This window comes from Trachinotus anak, unplaced genomic scaffold, assembly GCF_046630095.1.
Source record: "Trachinotus anak isolate AG129_WGS33_773 ecotype Australia unplaced genomic scaffold, CSIRO_AGI_Tana_v1 ptg000014l, whole genome shotgun sequence".
Lineage (NCBI taxonomy): Eukaryota > Metazoa > Chordata > Actinopteri > Carangiformes > Carangidae > Trachinotus > Trachinotus anak.
Genome location: NW_027273865.1, coordinates 3,401,347 through 3,421,117, shown reverse-complemented (window position 1 = coordinate 3,421,117; position 19,771 = coordinate 3,401,347). Strand labels below are relative to the sequence as shown.

General features: G+C 42.9%; 1 long non-coding RNA gene across 1 annotated transcript; it reads right to left on the bottom strand.

Annotated features, from left to right (window-relative positions):
- Positions 1-15,264: 15,264 nt before the first annotated feature.
- LOC139632364 (uncharacterized) lies at positions 15,265-19,528 on the bottom strand. The gene is made up of 3 exons (XR_011693546.1): positions 19,027-19,528; positions 18,649-18,863; positions 15,265-16,691 (listed from the first exon to the last, which is right to left on the bottom strand). It is a non-coding gene; the product is annotated as an uncharacterized lncRNA (long non-coding RNA).
- Positions 19,529-19,771: the final 243 nt, after the last annotated feature.

Below are 19,771 nucleotides of genomic sequence, written 5' to 3'. Positions count from 1 at the left end.
AACGTATGGCCAAAGTTAGAAACAAGTTAACATTAGTAAACTAAGCTGTATCATATGGCTAAAGTTAGAAACGAGCTAAAATTAGTTAACTGTGCCTCTCTTTGATTCATGATAAAACAAAATGAATGACCTCAGAATTTTTATATTCTGGTTATTGTCAGGACAGGCCCAAAACCTCACGTGGAGGCAACATATTTTTTGAAAGAATGAAGCATTAAATTTTTCACAGCTGTTCTTTCTGTGCATGCCTCTGTTTTCATGTATCTGTGTGTAACGTGATGCATGATGTATTCATCACTGTTGCAAAAATCACACAGCTCATCGTATTAAAGATCATACAGCTGATGGTATTAAATCTCTTTCCATGCAAACAGCTGACATGATATCCTCAATCAGAATGGAAAAACAAATGCATGTAAACACAGCTATTGGAGTCCTGTTATGTGATTGGCTCTTGATAGTCTATACATCCCCCTTAAGAAGTTATACATTCATGCACGTTCATGCTGCAGGTCTCCTGTTCTGCCACATCCCACAGGGGGTCTACTGGAGCCAGGTCTTGAGACTCATGTTGATGAAACCAGTTTGTGTCATGGAGCATTATCCTACAGGAAGTAGCCATTAGAAGATGGGGAACAGTGGCCATGAAGGATGAACATGGTCAGAACAACACTCAGACAGACTGAAACATTCAGACCAGGACTGACTGGTGTTAAGACCCAAAGTGAGTCCAGAAAACAACCCCACACCATCACACCACCACCACCACCTGGACAGGTTGTGTCCATCAGACTCTTACCCTACTATCTGCTGCCTCAGCACAAATCCAGATCCATGTTGTTGTTGTTGTTGTGTTGTCACTGTTCTCCTAGAATGTGCTGCACGAAGGAGACAGACTCACATCGTGTGACGTGTGAAGACATTCAAGGACGTGGATGAAGGATAAAATCCTGGCATCGCTCCGCTTCCTGACCTCAAAACCACACCCAGCATCACCACCCTGTATCCTAGCAACTGCAGAGGTCTGTCTCCAGCTGCAGTGCCCATCAGGACCTGATGGTCCTCCATGTGGTCTGCTGCTTGGGGACTTCAGCTGTCAGGTAGTTAACAGCAGACGACAGGACACATTTCACACCTGTCCAACTCTGTTACCACGGAAACCGCTCTGCCACTTGTGGTATTTTAGTGGCTGTCTGGTTCTGACAGCTGATTGGTTCAGCCTGTTGATCAGTGTTAGAGGACAACAGAGAGAAACAGAGAGAAACAGAGAGAAAGCAAGAGAGAGGGAGACAGAAAGAGAGAGACAAAGAGAGAGACACAGAGAGAGAAAGAGAGCGAGAGAGAGACTGTAGTTATGATCACTTTGGGGGTGTCTCTGTGTTTTTGTTTAAGTAAATAAATGAATAGTTTTATTTTTGTATCTGTCCATTGACCTCACACACACACACTCACTCACACACACACACACACACACACACACACACACACACACACACACACACAATGAACAGAAAACAGAAGCATATACAGAAAATACAATTCAATTCAATTTTATTTGTATAGTGCCAAATCATAATGTGCATTATCTCGAGGTACTTTACAGGGTAAGGTCAAGACTTTACTTTGTTACAAAGAAAAACCCAACAGTTCCCAAAAAGAGCAAGCGCTAGGCGACAGGGGGGAGGAAAAACTCCCTTTTAACAGGAAGAAGCCTCCAACAGAACCGGGCTCAGGGTGGGGGGGTCTGCCTCGACCGGTTGGGTTTAGGAGGAGAAAAAGTGGGGGTGGGGGGAGGAGAGAGGAGAATAGAGAGAGAAAGAGAGAGATCAGGAACAGCTGTATAGGTAATGGTGTTATCAATAATAATGACAGATAACAGTGGTTAATACTAATGATGAGTAGTGGTGGATCTGGATCCTGCTGCTCCAGAGGCAGAGAGACCTGCAGAATGAGGACAGAGAGAGGGAGAGAGAGGAGAAGCACAAACTACAGGAGAGAAAAAAATACAAAGTTAATGGCATGAAGTAGTCGAGAGAGAGAGAGAGAGAGAGAGAGAGTCCAGTGCATCATGGGAATCCCCCAGCAGTCTAGCTCTATAGCAGCATAACTAAGGGATGGGTCAGGACATACCCGAGCCAGCCCTAACTATAAGCTTTACTAAACAGGACAGTTTTAAGCCTGATCTTAAAGGTAGAGAGGGTGTCTGCCTCCCGAACCCACACTGGGAGCTGGTTCCACAGGAGAGGAGCCTGATAGCTGAAGGCTCTGCCCCCCATTCTGCTCTTACAAACTCTGGGAACCACAAGTTGACCTGCATTTAGAGAGCGAAGTGTCCTCTTGGGAAAATAGGGAACTATAAGCTCTTTAAGGTACGATGGTGCCTGACCATTAATGGCTTTCTAGGTGAAGAAAGCCAATGCAGAAAAGCTAACACAGGAGAGATGTGATCTCGTTTCCTAGTTCCTGTCAGTACTTGTGCTGCAGCATTTTGGATCAATTGGAGGCTTTTTACTGAATTTTTGCGACATCCTGACAATAAAGAATTACAGCAGTCCAGTCTTGAGGTAACAAATGCATGAACTAGCTTTTCAGCATCCTTTAGACACAGAATGGGTCTGATTTTTGCAATATTGTGCAGGTGGAAGAAGGCTGTCCTAGAGACTTGCTTTATATGTGAAGTAAAGGTCATGGGGTGAAATGTTTCAAAGAAGAGTTACACATCCACTTCATACCAGAACTCAGGTCACCACAGCAAACACAATATTTCCTGAAGTGGTTGTGTGCAAGTGAAGCAGATTACAAAGATGTATTCTGCAGCTGTGGATAAAAGTGACTTTACTGAAGAATCTGTATTAGCAAGGTACTGTATAAGAGGTTGCCAAGTTGCGTCAAAATGTTGGAGTCTGTCTTTCAGAACATGCCTTATTCTTTCCAGATGGAGTGTATTCGTTAATTCCTCTAGCCACATCTTAGATGTTGGTGTGTTTGCACTCTTCCATAGCGTAAGAATCATTTTTTTCGCTATTATAAGACAATATGAAATAAAACATTGTTGTGCTTTGTTTAATTTTTTAAAGGTTTCAGACACCCCAAGAATAATAAGTAAAGGTTCTGGCTTTATCACAAACCTCATAACCTCAGACATTATATTAAAAACACCAGACCAGAGAGAGTAAATTTTGGGGCATAGTGCATAACTATGATGATGGGTTGCAATGGAAGATTTGCATTTATCACACATAGGTGATACTTCTGGATATATATTATGTAATTTTTCCTTTGAGAAGTGAATAAGACAATGTCTTGCACTGTGTCAGCAGGTACTGATCTTCTCAAGGGCTCTGTCCCATAGATCATCGGTTCGCCAAATTCTTTCTCCCATTTGTGTCTATGTATATGGGCAGGGGGGGACTTAATAACAGGAGATTATTATAGATACGTGTTATCAATTTAGGTTCATTTATTGCCAATTTCAGACAGTCATCTATTAATATCTTTGATTCGGTCTGAAAACTCATTGAATGTCTACGTATACAGTCCCTGATTTGCAGATATTGAAAGAAGTTACTATTTTCCAATCCAAATATCTGCTGTAATTGAGAGAATGAGGCAAATAGACCTTGTATATACAGATCTCCAACACATTTAATACCTTTCTGATTCCACTTAGAAAAGGCTCCACCCAGACCAGATGGGGCAAAAGTGGGGTTTCTATCTATGGGTAATGCAGAGGATATGGATTTAAAATTATAACTGGATTTGATTTGTTTCCAGATACAGATCATGTTATGAATAATAGGATTGTTGTTATATAATAACCTACTGATCTTAGTTGGCGCTAATAGAATTGTAGCCAGTGAATATGGATGACATTCCTCCTGTTCCATCAGTAGCCAATTAGGTGGGGACTTTGTGGTTTTGAGCCAAAAAATAAAAGTCTTAATCGCTGAGGCCCAGTAGTAAAACAAAAAATTTGAAAGTGCTAATCCTCCTGCAGATTTAGGCCTGCAGATATATTTCTTACCTATTCTAGGAGCTTTGTGTCCCCACAAAAAAGGAGTAATTAAAGAGTCTAATTGTTTAAAAAACATTTTTTAATGAATATTGGAATATTTTGAAATAGATATAATAACTGTGGGAGTAAGACCATCTTAACCGCATCGAAATTGGGAGTGCATCCCAAAATAACAACCTAGAGCACAGTTTTTCTATTAAAGGGGGAAAGTTTTGTTGAAAGAGAGAATTATACTGTCTTGTCACTTCTATACCTAAATAGGTGAATTTTTCAGAGGAGATAAATGGGAAATTAATTAGGAATGTCAGATGATCCCTGTGAACTGGCATTAAGACACTTTTTGTCCAATTAATCCGATATCGTGCGAACGTGCCAAATAAATTGATTTTATTTAAAAGTACTGGAATAGTCCTTTGTGGACATGTTAAATAAAGTTAATTTATCATCTGCATACAATGATATTTTGCTTATTGTTTCTTTAGTAGTGTATCCATGTATCTGAGGGTCAAGTCTAATACTTTGAGCCAACGGCTCGATAGCAAGAGCAAAGATTAAAGGGGAGAGGGGGCATCCCTGCCTCGTCCCCCTACATAATTTAAACGGGGAAGATAGTGTTCGATTGGTTAGGATTTGGGTTGTAGGGTTTTTGTAAATTAGTAAATTAGTGACAAAAAATCATCTCCGAGATTGCATCTACTAAGAACTTCAAATAAGTATCGCCACTCAATCTGATCAAATGCCTTTTCGGCATCAAGCGCAAGTATAAGAAGATCAGAGTGTGGTTCTCTTTTTGTGTACATGATGTTAAAGAGGCGTCTCAGATTGAAAGTAGAGTTTCTGTTAGGTACAAAACCCGTCTCGTCTGGGTGAACTAATCTCTCCAACAGAGGACTCAGGCTGTTAGCAAGTATTTTGGCAAATAACATCCCGTCTACATTCAGGAGTGAAATAGGGCGATAGGCACCTACTTCTTGTGGATCTTTCCCTTTCTTATGAATTACCGTGATCACAGCATCAGTTAAAGTCGGTGGTAGAGCACCACTTTCCTGAGCGTGTTTGAATACATTTAACAAATAAGGACATAACTTTTCACCATATGTTTTATATAATTCTCCAGGGAGTCCGTCAGGACCTGGTGATTTATTACCTTTTAACGAGGCAATGGCAGACTGAACCTCCTTGTTTGTGAGCTCCACATTTAGCAATTTACAATCTTCATCACCTAACCTGGGTAGATTGCATTTATTTAAAAACGTATTAATAATCTTAGGCTCTGAAGTGGATTTAGAAGTATACAAGTCTGTGTAAAATTCGAGGAACCTGTTATTAATATCTTTGGATTTGTGAGTATTGTGTTATCATGGGCTTTTACCTTATGTATTGTTCTATCATTCTCCATTTTTCTAAGCTGACAAGCTAATAATTTCTGTGGTTTATCCCCAAATTCAAAGAACCTTTGTCTGGTATACAGGAATGCTTTACTTATTTTCACAGACATAATTTGATTGTATTCATACTTCAATGTTGTTATTTTTCTGTGCAAAGTTGTAGATGGGGATCGAGCATTTTCCCGATCCAGTGCTTTGATCTGTTCTTCAAGATCTTTTAATTTGGACATGTTTTCTTTTCTCCTTGATGCTTCAAATGAGATTATGCTACCTCTAATATAGGCTTTAAACGCCTCCCAGAGAGTGGAGGGAGATGTCTCTGGAATATCATTAATCTCAAAATACAATGAGATCTGATCTTTTAGTTAATCATGAAATCTTTTATCTGTAAGCAGATGAGGGTTTAATCTCCAAGAGGTATGAGGTTTGTCTAAGTGATCTAAACATACTGAAAAGGAACGTGGGCTGTGATCTGAAATCACAATACTATGATACCGAACATCCACTACAAAAGGTGCCAGTTTGGCATCAACTAGGAAGTAGTCTATCCTACTATAAGAATTATGCACAGGTGAAAAAAATGAATAGTCCCGACCTGAAGGGTTCATCATCCTCCATATGTCTAGGATATTTGTGTTATTTATATATGTATTTAGGAATTCACTTGAGGCATTTTTGGGAGGTTTCTTTGTGGAGGATCTATCTAGATATGCATCTAAAACGGTGTTAAAATCTCCTCCGATTATCAAATTAGTCTGTGACATAATGCAAAAATGGATTAATGCAAAAACTTTCTGAAAAAATACAGGGTTATCTGTAATAGGTGCATACATATTTACTAGGGTGAGGGAGATATTCTGAATCTCTCCAATCACTATAACATAACAACCCTCTTTATCGGTTATTGTTTTTTTCTGCAAAAAAGGAACACCTTTTCTAATTAAGATTGCCGCGCCTCTCGCTTTGGAAGAAAAAGCCGAGTGATAGATCTCTCCTATCCATTTTGTCCTGAGCCTGCCATGTGATTTATTATTCAGATGGGTCTCTTGTAAAAACATAATATCCGAGGCCAGTGTTTTGAAATGAGACAAAACCTTCCCTCTTTTGACTGGATTATTTACTCCATGCACATTCCAACTAGAAAAAGTGAGATATTTTTTTTCTCCTTGGTACTATCATTCATAATATCCCGCGTACTGGTAATGAGATTTTGTAAGGTCTTCTTTCCCCAACCCAAATCTCCCTCCCCAGATCAACCTGAACCACATATTAACAAAGGAACAAAATAAACTACTCTAGCCAATTCAAAGTGAATGGCAAGAGCCTTCTTAGGGAAGCTGGAAAAAAAAAGCTGATAACTAAGGTTACTTCCACACCTACTGGTGGCCTGATGATAACTTCAAAATTGGTCCATTAGCACTGAAACTTAATAATAAGAAATTTAGATATGAAAAAGGGAACAAGCGACCACACAGGGGTATGCGGACACGCACCCCCATTTAAACAAGCGCATCTATCATCAATTATCACATGTGCCTGGGAGACGCAGAGTAAAACAAAAAAAAAAACACGGGTGCACTCCCCAAGTCTGAACGGCAAATCTACATTTCAATTTTTTTTTATTTTTCCTTCTCTTTCTTTTCCCCTTTTTTCTGTTCCCTTCCTTCTTCCTTTCTCCCTTTTCTTTTCCTTTTCTTTCCCTTTCTCTTTCTTTTCTTCCCTTTCTCTAACCAACACATCTTATGCAGTATATACACAAAAAAACTAAGAAATTATTTCAGTCAAATAAACACTTTTCTTTCTCTCTCTTTTTTTCTTTCTCTTTTTTCCTTCTCTTCTCCCTTTTTTCTCCTCCCCTCCGCTATTTGAAATTTAAATCACCCTTGATAATCTGACGGGGTAAACATCCAAGAATTAGTCTTAAAAAAAACAAAAACAGAAATAAACCTATAGCTGCTTAAACATATCTGTACTTTTAGAAACAAAAGGTAAGAGTAGGTCACGTTGGGCAATAAACTTAGACATTGCTGAATCTAATCATAGAACTAAATAAAATGGATCGGATAATAACAATACAATATCTAGACTGTAAAGGATATAGTGTAGTAACCTACGACTTTCACACCTTTCATGTTTGTTCTTACCATCATGCAGTAAGACACCGGTTGTGTGTACATGCGTGTGTATCTCGACAGTTGTTTCTTTTTTTGGCAGGTTACAGTTGTTGTGCTAATGTTAGCCGCAGAGGCTAACTAGCCGGTCACAGGTAGAAAAACAATTCCTGAGGCCCATGATTTATCAGTCCGCTGCAGTTGTAGGTGACCCTGGACCAAAGAGTCGCTCCGCGTATTCTTCGGCTTTTTTAGGGTCTGTGAAGAATGTCTGTGTGCCATTATGTGTGACCAAGAGTCTTGCGGGGTAAAGTAGGCCACACCTGACACCGTGCTTGCCGCGCAGTAGCTCCCTGGCACGGTTGAATAGAGCCCTTCGTTTAGCCACGGCCAGAGGGTAGTCAGGGAATATTTGAATTCTCTTGCCTCTGAGGTAGAGTTGCTTTGCCGTGCTGGCTTTCCGTAGAATGTCCTCAAGCACATGATAATAATGTAGCCTCAGGATGAAGGGCCTGGGGGGGTCTCGAGGACCGGGGCCTCGCCGCAGGGTCCGATGCACTCGGTCAATAAGTGGCTTCTCATCCAGCAATAGCACATCTTTTAGCAGGTCAGCTACGAAGTCGCGCGCCCTGGATCCCTCCACTCCCTCGGGAACTCCGATGATTCTAATGTTGTGCCTCCTGGATCTGCCTTCTAAATCCTCACATTTTTCAGTCAGTTTCCCCACTTCGGAGTTCAGTCGTGTTACCTGGCGTTGGAGAGCAGTAACATCGTCGGAGTGGAGTGAGGCTGACTTCTCCAGCTTTTTGATAGTTTTCTCGTGCGAGGCCGTGGCTCCTTCAAGTGTTGTAATAGAAGTCTGGATTTCCTTCTTAGTTGTAGCCAGCTCCTCTCTCAGCTCAGTGCAAACAGTTTGTATGCGTGCATCTATGATCTGAGTGACTTCATTTCGCAGGCTAGCGATAGCAGCTAGTATTGCACGGTTAGGTGGGTCTGCCTTGTCACTCATATCCTCAGGTAGAGGTGTGTCACTCGGGTCCGAGGGCTGGTCAGGTCCTGCTTCTTGTTGGTCGTTTTTTTCTAGTTTTCCCCTTTTTTGACAAGGTTTCCTTTACATTGGTCTTTACAATGCACTTTTATGTATCTTCTTGCGTCGTTCCAAGGATCTTAAGAGCGGATTTACAAAAGTTTAGTGTTTCAATAAAGATAAAGTTATCAGAGCTCGTGCGAACACGTCTTACTCCTCCATCGCTCAACAGTTTCCTAGTTCCTGTCAGTACTCGTGCTGCCGCATTTTGGATCAATTGGAGGCTGTTTACTGAATTTTTGGGACATCCTGACAATAAAGAGTTACAGTAGTCCGGTCTTGAGGTAACAAATGCATAAACTAGCTTTTCAGCATCCTTTAGACACAGAATGGGTCTGATTTTTGCAATATTGCGCAGGTGGAAGAAGGCTGTCCTAGAGACTTGCTTTATATGTGAAGTAAAGGACAAGTCCTGGTCAAAAATGACATCAAGATTTCTGACTGTAGCACTGGAGGCCAAGGTAATGTCATCCAGAGTCAGTATATTATCACATAGTGTATCTCTGAGGTGTTTTGGGCCAATTACAATAACTAACTAGTCATTATTAACATGAACAAACTGGAGTCTATCTGACAGATATGACTTAAACCAGCTTAGTGTGGTTCCTTTAATGCCGACCATATGCTCTAGTCTCTGTAATAGAATTTTATGATCGATGGTGTCAAATGCAGCACTAAGATCTAGTAGGACAAGTATAGAGACAAGTCCATTGTCTGAAGCTATGAGGAGATCATTGGTAACCTTAACCAGAGCTGTTTCTGTGCTATGATGGACTCTAAAACCTGACTGAAAATCTTCAAACAAACCATTCCTGTGCAAATAATCACATAACTGGTTTGCAACGACCTTCTCAAGGATTTTGGAAATAAAGGGGAGGTTGGATATAGGTCTATAATTGGCTAAAACATCTGAATCAAGAGTAGGCTTTTTAAGTAGAGGTTTAATTACCGCAACTTTAAAAGCCTGTGGTACATAACCAGTTGATAAAGATAAGTTAATCAGACTTGATATAGAGGTGTTGATTAAAGGAAAAACTTCTTTGAACAGCCTTGTTGGAACAGGGTCTAGAAGTCAAGTTGATGGTTTAGATGAAGAAACTGTTGAAGTGAACTCAGAGAGATGTACAGGAGAGAAACAGTCAAAATATAAACCCTGACTCACAACCTTCTTCCTCAGAGGGGCCACAGTATCTAGAGTTGCACGCAGTGAGGCTACAGTACTATCAACAAGATCATCAACCTGTGTGGATGTGAAGTTAAGAGAGCTGTCCCCTCTACTGCATTGATACATGGCAGTGGGCCAAATACTAATGGGATTCTTTCTTTAAATTTACTAATGGTATTGTCAGAGAGACACCTGCTGTAATGGATTTTTTTCCCAGATGCTGTGTAGTCCATGACTAAAAATTCAAATGTTAACAGAAAATGGTCAGATAAAAGAGGGTTTCTGGGAAATACTGTTAGATATTCAATGTCAATCCCATAAGTCAGAACCAGATCAAGGGTCTGGTTAAAAGAGTGAGTGGGTTCATTAACATGCTGAGAGAAGCCAATTGAGTCTAATAATGAATTAAATGCAATACTCAGGCTGTCACATTCAACATCTACATGAATGTTAAAATCAGCCACTATGATGACTTTATCATAGTGGGTGATAGAGACAACATAGAGGTTCAAATTAAAGGTCCACCTCCACCCCTGGTGATGCTGGAACCAGCTCCTGAAGTCTCTCAGAGCAGGGGCGTCCCTCTCTATCTTCAAGACCCTGTTGAAGCCTCCTCTCTTCAGAGAGCACCTCCTCTCCTAACACCTCTAACACCCCAATATGTCTAACCAGCTCTGACTCTGACTTCTTTACCTGATCTCCTTCACTGATTAAACAGATGTAGAACTGAGTGTGAATGATAAGGATAAGGGTCAACAAGGGTTGTTATTTCTACACCACCTAACCTCTTGGATCAAGTCAATGAATAATATGAAACAGTCTTACTCCATATCACAACTTGATCTGGATAATTAAACCTGACAGTTGTTATTCTCAACACTCACAAGGCATCTCCACGTGACAAAGTACAAACAGGATGAAGGAAATGACCTCAGAACAGCTGTCTAATGTCACTGTTTCCATTCCTCACAGGTTCGTGTGTCAGCTGCTCTCATGGCTCCTCCAGCTGCTGGAGTTGTGATGATGAATCAGAACTTCAACAGAATATTATTTAACCTACATGATCTCAGATCAAGGACTGTTGTGATGCAGACAAACTGCTCTGGTGTTCAGACTTCGGCCTGTGTGAACAGAAAGTCTGTTAACATATGGAATTATATGTCTTCATGAAGGAGGCTCTGAGGCTTCCTCTTCTTTAATTATGTTCACCAAAAATGTAAAATTTTACCATTAGATTTCAGTATTGAGCCACAATTACATTAGTGATTTTTGTGAAGGCATACACACCTAAACAGCTGTTACTGAATCATGCGAAAGTTTGAGAGCGACAGACAAACCGAGCGTTGGTGTAACCATAGTAACTCACTCAAACACCGGCCTGAGTGTGTACGGTGCCAGAGGAGCATCATGGGAATAAAAACCAACAACAGATTTGTAGATATTTTTCATCAACTGAAGATCTTGCTGCTGCTCTGTCAGTGTCTTATCTAAGTGAACTTAAACTCACCATGGAGCAAAATGATTTTACTGTGTGATGAATGCTGCTGTTTGTGTCGTTAGAGACTGTATACACTGCTCATATACTGTTAGATTTACTGGGAGAGGAGACAGAACATCTGCAACCCAGTCTAACCCCTGTGAGCCCCTGATGGAGTGAGGCAGGTCGATGAGACGTTCAACTGATATCAAGGTTAAAACATGGTACGGTACGGATGTATACATGTTTCTATCCCTGAACTGTTGTTTTTACCTCTTTAGGGTGTTCCAAGCCTTCATCAGGGGGGTCAGACCCCCCCTAATCTCCCCCATAATTCGAACCCTGATTAGTCCTTACACCAACGTCTCCTACTGCTCTGAAGCTTCAGGGATGAACTTCACTGTGAGTCTCTGTGGATAAAAGACTCTGACACATGAGTTAATGTAATGTCATTAACATCACATGAGCTAATTACAAATCTGTCCTCACTGTGTTGGTCACATCTGTTTGTGTCTGATACACACAGTGTGAGTGTGTGTCCATTGTGGCTCAGGAGATCGTCCGTCATTCAAGTCTGTCCACATGATGACGTGTCCTCGGACTCTCAGCACCCCCAATCTACTGTGTGTGTGTGTGTGTGTGTGTGAGGTGCCTGAAACAGGATGTGTGTTTAAACATGTATCTGATGAATAGACAGGTGAGCCAACGTGAACATCTGTGGGCTGTCACTCAGGTAACATGCTCTCACCTGAGACTTCACGTCAAACTCAGTTCATACAGAGGAGCCTCAGGACAGAGATGCTTTGGACCACACCCACACTGACATCAGAGCTCACCTGGTCATACTGTTAAATGTCAGTGTTGTGTTTCAGCTCAGTTCAACAGTAACGGTACAACTGTTAAAAACAAGGGCCTTAAAACCTCAAATTATTGTGAGAAAAAGTTGTCAAGGTTGCTGGGTGACAGGAGCCACTCTACACACCAGTAAAGACAGGAATGGCTGGTGATGCAAAGCGAAAATCCTCTGTAGACCAGAATGTCTCATTTTGGGTCAGTCTTCACATCTACAATGGCTATGAAGGGCCACACCTTGGTAGCCTGTGTCCTCTATAGGATGTGGCCCCTGAACTGGGACACTTACAGATGTTATACGGTTTTTCCATCACCTGGCACCGGCTCACCTCGACTTGCACTCCTACAGGTACCTCTTTTTCTACTGCAGATAGTAACCCCTCAATGAGGCGTCGTTACTATAGCAACAATGCATGAAGCCGCTGTGATGTGATCTTCAACATGACACACACGTGAACAGTGGAGGATATTGTTGGAATCTCAAGCCATGGGTTCTGAAGAGAACAATGGAGAGGCTTACATGTCCCTCCTAAAGCCTGCGTCTCAAGCCATGAATCTTGAAGACAACAATGGAGAGACCTACATGTCCCTCCATTAGCCTGAGTCAGAGTTGGTCGACAGTTTGAACAACGGAGCCACGACCCCCCCATGATTCACACCTAGGTGCGAATCAGAGTTTGAAAGTAAACTCAGCATCGGCATTGGCTGAGGCCAGGCACTCTCAGCAGGGATCCCCGGTGACATCACTCAGGTGATGAAAGCAGCACCGCGACCCTCCACCACCGCTGCTTTTTCCCAGGCACCAGTTACAGTAGAGAGCTACTCCGAGCTCTCTCCGCAACTCGGCTGCTGAAAGGGAGCAATCTAACCTGTTTCCACAACTTCTTAAAGTCCAGGTCACAGTCTTCAACTCACGGGCCGATCACATAGACTGCTTTGTTTGTTTCCTTTTGTTTTTTTCATTTTTCGGATCTGACATAGATCACTGTGCAATCAGCTGATTTTACGTCTGTGAGGACGAGCGCCGACTTTGTTAAAGTTCATAGTTCACCGTCCCTCATCTGTGATCTTCCTGCTGCTGCAGAGGAACTCATCACACTGTCATCGCCAGGAGAGCGGGACACAACCCGCCAAGCTCCCAGCCAAGGACCAAGCTGTGGAGAACCAGAGCGGACTTTCTTTTCTAACTCCGAAGGATCGGAGCAACTCACAGTAAGAGGCTGATGTCTGGGCAGAGACACAATCAGTGTAGCGTGTTGTATTCGTAACTTATAAGTGCTGCATATCCTGTTGTTTTAGATCGTTCACTGTGATCAGCTTAATAAGCCAAATATCACTAGTTAAAGGGCCAATATCCGACCAGACGACCTCCGGTTCTCTGGCTCCGTTATTGTGTAGTGATATTGTGGTGATTATTAACTGTGGTGACGATCTCTTGTGGACTCTTTCCCTTTATTCTCCCTCTTCATCTCACCTACATCTCTCCCACATTCAGGCCCTAGAGTGTGATCGCATCATAACACATAAAGCTCAAGGGCCCCGCCCTTTGTTCTTGTTGTTCACGCCATTCACACTCTGGCCAGCCGCCATCTTGGCTCTAGCGAGTACGTCACTCGCGTCACACTGCCGCCATCTTGGCTCCTACTGACACGTCACTCACGTGACTTCGTCACCACCTTCTCTCTCTCTCTCTCTCTCTCTCCCTCACACACACACACACACACACGGTTGTTACATATGTGTTTTGCCTGTAATTATCTAGTTAGTAACCAATGTTTGTTTTAGTTATAGTTGAATTATAATCGGTTTAATATTAAGTAATGTTATTTTGAATAATTTTTACTCTTATTATTAAATCCTGTTATAATTTAACTCGTCGTTGTCTGTGATTATTGTGACTATATTTGTGATAACAGCTGGATTCAGGACAGTTGGCGCTCAAATCTACCCTTCAACCAACCTTCTGAGACTGTATTTTGAGCCATCAATTTGGTCATTGGTCCCTGGTGACAGGGTGGTGCCCCGAGGTTACTACTTGTAGTAAACATTTGATTGGTGATTATCCCTGATAATCATTAATATTATACGCCGATAACCAAATTGCCCCTACCTGTGCACAACAATATGGAGGACCGGCTGTTTGATTCTCAGTATGAGGCTGTTTGTCAAAGCGAGGAGATGACAGAAGGAGAAACACCTGAAGGTGTGTACTTTTAAATAGGAGAGTGGCCATCACACTGTGGAAGCCATCGTTTCAGAGTGACCATGACAGCTGTGTGTCGGCTACAGAGTTTTCTCCTTTTGGTGTCACCTCAGTTCACCTGGAACCTTGGAGAAAGTCATACCAAATAAAGTACCAGGTAGCTGGTACTGTCCACGACCTCTGTTTGATGAAACACCATAATGTGGAGTGGAGCTGGTACAGTGCAGGACCATTAGTTCCAGCTGTGAAACAGGTCTTCATCAGCCTGTCCTGACTCAGAGTCCAGACTGGATTCTGTTATCTATCTATCTATCTATCTATCTATCTATCTATCTATCTATCTATCTATCTATCTATCTATCTATCTAGTATGGAGACCATGCAGACTGCAGGTCTGACCAGGTCTGACCAGGACCAGGTTGTGGTTCAGTGTTTTGCTCAAGGACACATCAACATGTGGAGTTGAACCACCAACCTGTGATGAGTGGACGAGACGCAGCTGCTCTGTCGTCCTTTAAATCACCTCAGGCTTCATACACAAATACACAGAGAGAGAGAGAGAGAGTGTGTGTGTGTGTGTGTGTGTGCATGTCGTGCTGTGCAGCAGTGTGTGTCCTCATTACTTCTTCTCCATTAACTGAAACACGATTGAGAATCCACATCAGCTGATTTACATCACAGAATCAAGGACCAATCAGAGGTCGGGATCATCCTCCCTTTGTCTCCTTGTTTCCTCTCACATTTCCTTTGTTTGTTTCCTCTCCTCATTTTTTCTCCTTGTCTCCTCTTCTTTAGAATCCTCCTCTCCTCTCCTCTCCTCTCCTCTCCTCTCCTCATTTTGTCACCTGCCTTGTCTTCTCCCCTCCTTTTCTTCTTGCTCATCTCCTCTACCCACTCCTTTCCTCTTTCCTCATCTTCTTGTCACCTCTCCACCTGTTTCCTCTCTCCTTGCCTCTTCTTCTCCTCTTGTCTCTCATCTCCTTTGTCTTCTCCTTGTTTCCTCTTTTTTTTCCCTATTTTTTCCTAATCTCTATCTTTTCTCCTTGTCTCCTCTCCTTTTCTCTGTGTTTCTTCTTTCCTTTCCTCCTTTCCTCTCCAGTTTTATTTCTTCATCTCCTTGGCTTCACTTGTCTCCTTTTCTCATCCTCCCTTTAAGTGCTCTCCCATGTCTCCTCTCTCCTTTCCTTGTTTTGTCTCCTCTCTTCTTGGTTCCTTGTTTCCTCTCTCCTCCTTGTCTCTTCCCTGCCTGTTCTCCCTTGTCTCCTCTGTCTTCACTCCTTGTTTCTTATCTCCTCTCTTTGTCTCCTCATCTCTTTTCCTGTCCTTTCTTTCTCTCCTCCTTATTTCTTTTCTCCTCTTTTCTTTCCTCATCTCCTATCCTCTCTCCATCTCCTCTCTTCTCTCATTTTGTCTCTTTATAGGCCTTTGTCTCCATGTCTACTTTTTCCTGTCCTTCATCTCCTCTCTCCTTGTTTTCTTTCCCCTTCGTCTCTTCTCTCATTCTCTCCTCTTCTCTGTCCTTGTCTCATCTCTCCTCGTTTCCTCTCTTCACTCCTTGTCTCGTCTCCTCTTGTCTCTTTGTGTCCTTCCTCAGATCACTGTCTTCAACTTCCTGTCAGGAGGACATTTTCTCTCTCTGTCTAAACAGCTCTCCCAGAATCCCGCTGGGCAATGGCGGGGGGTCACTTGGTGTGTGTTGACCTGCTAATCATGTGGACGAGGTGAATCGGTGTGAGTCTATGTGTGATGTTTGGTGTGTGCGTGGTGTGTGTGTGTGTGACAGACACTCACCTGCTGTGTCTCTGCTCATTGATTAGTCCAGACTGACAGACACATTCACCTCCAGCCGTGCGTTTGATTGGTCTGCCCACAGCGAGGCGTTTTATTGGATGGCTCCTCGGCGGGGTGTCAGTGTGACGAAGAGCCTCCCGCTGCCCCCCCTCTGACTCAACCTTTGAACCCATTAAATGAGCGTTTGACACATGTTTACATGTTAATGATGTCGTTCAGGAGAGAACGGAGTGACCGAGGACAAGCACGGTGTCAGAGAGTCTGAGGATGAGACGATGTCTCCCTCCTCTCAGTTATCAAACACCTAAAGACTCAAAGTCTCTACTTCATCTACACACAGAGGCTTCCCTCTATACAATGATGACAACTAACTAATGTGTAGAGTTATGAAGATGATAAGTTAAGTTCAAATCAGATAAAATCAGTTAACAATAAATTCAGGTTTGAAGGTATGAAGAAATAGAAGCAGGTGAAATCGTCTCTGTGTCTTTAAGACTGGTCACATCAGAAACACATCAGAAAAACATCTTCACTAAAATCTGATTTTAAGAACACAGGTACCGGCAACACCACCTGGTCAAACCACACTGTCTGGTTTGTGTCTGAAAAGAAAAGCAAACAAAATACAACACAGACAACATCGATCAGAACGAGGGAGAGCTACACTTCAAAGGACTTATATTAAGTTTTGCTATTGCTACATAGCTAACATTAGCATTATCAGAATCAGAATCAGAATCAGTTTTATTGCCAAGTATGTTTTCACATACAAGGAATTTTTTCTGGTGATTGGTGCAATTGATCAGCAACAGTGGGGCTCTCTAACCTTGTTGATGAGGCTAATAGCAGATGGGAAGAAGCTATTTTTGTGGCGAGAGGTTTTGGTCCTGAAGGACCGCAGCCTCCTGCCAGAGGGGAGTGTCTCAAAGAGTTTGTGTCCAGGGTGGGAGGAGTCAGCTACAATCTTCCCTGCACGCCTCAGAGTCCTTGAGGCGTACAGGTCCTGGAGGGACGGAAGATTGCAGCCAATCACCTTCTCAGCAGAGTGGATGATACGCTGCAGTCTGTTATTGTCCCTCTCCGTGGCAGCAGCGTACCAGATGGTGATGGAGGAGGTGAGGATGGACTCAATGATGGAGGTGTAGAAGTTCACCATCATAGTCCTTGGCAGGTTGAACTTCTTCAATTGCCTCAGGAAATACATCCTCTGCTGAGCTTTTTTGATGAGGGAGCTGATGTTTAGCTCCCATTTGAGATCCTGTGTGATGGTGGTTCCCAAGAAGCGAAAATGCTCCACGGTAGCCACAGGGGAGTCACACAGGGAGATGGGGGTGGGTGGGGCTGGGCTCTTCCTGAAGTCCACTATCATTTCCACTGTCTTCAGAGCGTTTAGCTCTAGGTTGTTCTGCCTGCACCAGGTCACCAGACGCTCAGTCTCCCACCTGTAGGCAGACTCATCGCCATCAGAGATGAGTCCAATGAGAGTGGTGTCGTCTGCAAACTTCAGGAGCTTGACAGACTGATGGCTGGAGGTGCAGGTGTTGGTGTACAGGGAGAAGAGCAGAGGAGAAAGAACGCAGCCTTGTGGGGATCCAGTGCTGATGGTCTGGGAGTCAGACACGTGCTTTCCTAGCTTCACGTGCTGCCTCCTGTCAGACAGGAAGTCGGTGATCCACCTGCAGGTGGAGTCAGGCACGCTCAGCTGGGAGAGCTTGTCCTGCAGCAGAGCCGGGATGATGGTGTTGAAGGCAGAGCTGAAGTCCACAAACAGGATCCTGGCATAGGTCCCTGAGGAGTCCAGGTGCTGGAGGATGAAGTGGAGAGCCATGTTGACGGCGTCGTCTACAGACCTGTTGGCTCTGTAGGCGAACTGCAGGGGGTCCAGGAGTGGGTCAGTGATGGATTTGAGGTGGGACAGGACAAGACGCTCAAATGATTTCATGACCACAGAGGTCAGGGCAATGGGTCTATAGTCATTTAGACCTGTGGGCCTTGGTTTTTTGGGGACAGGGATGATGGTGGAGGATTTGAAGCAGGCTGGCACGTGGCAGGTCTCCAGTGAGGTGTTGAAGATGTCTGTGAACACTGGAGACAACTGATCAGCACAGTGCTTCAGGGATGATGGAGAGACAGAGTCAGGACCGGCTGCTTTGCGGGGGTTCTGCTTCTTAAAAAGCCTGTTGACATCTCTCTCCAGGATAGAGAGAGACGTTCCTTTGGTAGAGGAGGAGGAGGGGGGTTCTGATGTGGCTCTGATGTGGAGGTTAGTGTCAGGCTTGTCCCACTGTCTTTCAAAGCGGCAGTAGAACTCATTCAGATCGTTGGCCAGACGGAAGTCATTAATGGAGTGGGGGGGTTTAGGTTTGTAGTTAGTGATCTGTCTGAGCCCTTTCCAGACAGAAGCAGAGTCATTGGCTGAGAACTGGAGCTGAAGTTTCTCAGAGTACAGTCGTTTAGCTTCTCTGTATCTCTGTATCTCTGTCTTCTCTCTTTATCAGCTGTTTACTTACAGGTCTAGAGGAAATGTTAGCTCATCATCAGACTTCATCCTTTACTCACCAACATCTGTCTCCAGAGGTGGAAAGCATCCCTCTTGTTTTGCTTCCATCTCTATCACTTCTTTTCTTCTAAGTTAGCATGCTAACCAGCTAACCCTAACATTGCCTCACTTTCCGATAGTGAGTCACTTTAGAGTCCAGTCTGCTCTGAAGATGTAGTGCTACTCACCTGTGTTTGTTCCTCCGGACTGACAAACCGTCCAGAAACACGAGAGCCTGTAAGCATCAGATGAATCATAGACAACATCATAAACTCTCAGTTTAGTCCATATATCATCAACCTTGAGCTTTTCATTATTAAAACAGCTCATCAGAGACAGTCAGGAATTAGTTTCTCTGAAACACACACACACACACACACACACTCACACTGACTCACTCTCAAAGCTAAAACCAGGTCCTGAGCAGGTTTTCAGATCTACAGCTCTGAAATTGGACAGGTTCAGGTTCTGATCCTGGATCTGCTGGAGTAACAGATCCAGGACTCTGAAGGTTCATCAGACTCTCTGTTCATGCTACAAAGAAGCTAACAGCAGAGTGAGCTCCTGTTTGATTGGTGCAATTAAACCAACTAGTCTCCAAACTGAACAACCATCAACCTCTGATACTACCCATAGCAGTGTCTCCTGACAGCGCCCTACAGTGGCAGGTGTCACCTTGGTTGTCATGGTTACAATAATAAACACATGGACTGTATCAAGAACAGCACATCTACCTTCGTCTCCATGGTTACTATAATAACAGTCATGGCTTGGTTAGGTTTAGGAAAAGATGGTGATTTCACCTTTAGTTTTACCTTTTTATTTTACTTTGCACTATTTAAAATTCTGTGAGAATGCAGGAAATGTCATGTAACTCTGTGTCTTATTGTGTATATAAACTGTTTTGAAGAGTAACAGGGAAAAAGAAAAGAAATGCCTGTGGCTAATAGTTGTTTATCTTGGTTTTTATATCTATTTTACAATCATATATTCACTCCTGCATCCTGTGAAAATCTTCAGACTACCTCATTGAGCATGTTTGTGTTTTTTACAGTATAAAACACATAATTGTCCATATCCAATTTTATGTGTTTTGGGTCCAACATATTGATGTCACAGTGAAAAAATAATTGTCAGGTCAGA